Raw genomic sequence first — 2,279 nt, 5'->3', positions numbered from 1 at the left:
GAGTGGTATCAATCAATGTTCACAGCAGGTGGGAGATGGGTGTACCTTTGAGATCTGTAAAAGGCAACAATGGCATTTCCTGTGCAAGTCCAGGGCGGAGTTTCTCAATTGCACCAGTATTGTCTTTTGGGGCCAGAAAATTCGTTATTATCCAGAGGACATCCTGTACATTGCAGTTAAGCAGCACCCCTGGCCTTCACTTATTGATACAAGTAGCATTATTCCTTCTCCCTCCTCCTGGTTGTCAGAGCCACAAGTGTCTCCAAACATTGCCAAATGTCCCTTGGGAGCCAAATTACCCCTGGTACAGAACAAATGATCAGGTTCAAGAAGCATCGGTGAGGGTCAATTAAGTTCTGCACCCACAATGTTCACTGGTCATGTTCACTGATCAGAGTCTGTGGATAATTTTCTGAATTGTGAAATAAGGAAAGGAGTTTCTAAAAGAAAGAATTCATGGTTAACTCTCCAGTAAGAGTCATATCAATGATAACATTCATTCAGAGCACAAAAATATGCACCTTTTCATTGTTTTAAGTGCAAAGGTAAATGCCTCTAACTCAATGTAATGCATTTCCTCCTAAAACTTACAGTGTTTTTCAAGTCGTGGTGAACCCACTACTATGGGAATTTCTGGCAGTGAAAATTATCATACGCGTTTTTTTTGTTTTGTTTTTTGTTTGTTTGTTTGTTTGTTTTTTTACCGGGATCAAACAAGAGCTGGCTCTGAACTTCTGGGGTGGCTGGGATCAGCTCTTCAGTACCCACAGGAGCCACTCAGTTTATGGCTTCATTTGCCCAAAAATACACCGTCAGAGGCCTCAGATTCTTTCGAAAAATCACCAGACATACGAATGCGAACGTCCCCACCCTTCCACCACCCCGTGGGTCCTTCCAGAAATTCCAGAATAAAAATGACCAGGCTGCCCCACCTGGGGCCTCTCCCGTCCGGGCTGCGGTCCTGATGTGATGACGGTGACGGCCCAGTGCGGCCGCCGCGCACGCTGCGTCACGTAATTGCACAGCAGGAGTTCTGCTTCCGGGCAGTCTTGTAGAAGGCCTTAGACTGTGTTCCCAGCACTTCCGACTTGGACACCAGGTCATCCAGCTTCTCCCCTCGCTCTAACAGAGACTCCATGGTGTTGTGCAGAATGATTTTGGTCTCGTCTAGTTCCGCTTGTACCTTAGTCATGGGGTCTGCTTCTCGAGGGTTCTGGTATCTGCTGAGGTGACCGTCCAGCGCCGTGTACTGTATTATGGCAGGGGACCCCACCGGCCACTCTATCCTGTCGACCTGCTTGGAGAACTCGTCCAGTACCTTCTCCAGCAGGGTGAAGGCGACCCAGGACGGGTACTCACTGTCAGCAATGACCACACCCGCGAGACTGTCATTCCGGACATAGACATGGCACAGATACTCTTGCTCTTTGACGGAAGCTCTGCTGCCTTTGGCCGAGCGCTCCACAATCAGCTGACTTGTGAAGGTCATTAACTCCTGGACGCTGGCCCTCTGGAAGAAGCTGAAGGAGGACACGTTGTACGCGGCTTTGAGCAGCACCACCTTGGCCTCGCCTTTGTAGAGGACGCTGAGGCTGTACAGCTTCATGGCGCCGCGCCCCGGCGCCCCCCGCCTGGCCACGGGGCCGGTTCGCAGGGAGCAGCACGGCCGCCTCCGGGGCTCCCCACCGCCGCCCGCCGGCCTCCCGGCCTCCCCGCGCCCAGCTGCTGACCAAGCCGCCGGAGCCATCATAAGCTCTTATTCTTAAAACTGGGAAAGTGAAACAAATCCAGTTTTCCCAAAAACTGATTCAGAACAGGAATTATAGCTAGATAGAACTTGAGCAAAGCTCAGAAAAATTGGGGTCTAGCAAACAAAGCTTAAAGTAGGACATTAGTATATGAGAAAGGAAGAGAGAGAGCACCAGCTGTAGTGATTCAAAAAGAATCTGAAAATATTCTCTAAGGTATTTCTTCTGTGTTTAGGAGCTCAGCAGGGTGCATGTCAAGTGAAGCTCCAGCAGTAACAATCTGAATCAGTCAGGTGGACTTAGGTGCATCAGTGAAAAGCCCTTCCCTCCTTCCCTCCTTCCCTCCTACTGATAAATATAGATGAATCTTTTCTTCCTTGCTCAGTTGACATTTCACTCTTACTGTTGAAGTTTCTTGCCCAGCTCTCTCTATAGGCAGAGATGAGGTTTACCTCTACTCTTCCTCCATGCACTCAGAGCCTGGTCCTGTTAGAATATTTACCATATTGTTTGTTCACTGCTGTTTGGCTT

The 2,279-nt window shown here is 49.2% G+C and overlaps 1 pseudogene; it reads right to left on the bottom strand.

The window, feature by feature from the left end:
- Nucleotides 1-707: 707 nt before the first annotated feature.
- LOC138843622 (synaptobrevin homolog YKT6 pseudogene) lies at nucleotides 708-1,624 on the bottom strand (annotated as a pseudogene).
- Nucleotides 1,625-2,279: the final 655 nt, after the last annotated feature.

The sequence above is a fragment of the Oryctolagus cuniculus genome, chromosome 9 (assembly GCF_964237555.1).
Source record: "Oryctolagus cuniculus chromosome 9, mOryCun1.1, whole genome shotgun sequence".
NCBI lineage: Eukaryota > Metazoa > Chordata > Mammalia > Lagomorpha > Leporidae > Oryctolagus > Oryctolagus cuniculus.
This window is presented reverse-complemented; position numbering and strand designations above follow the sequence as displayed.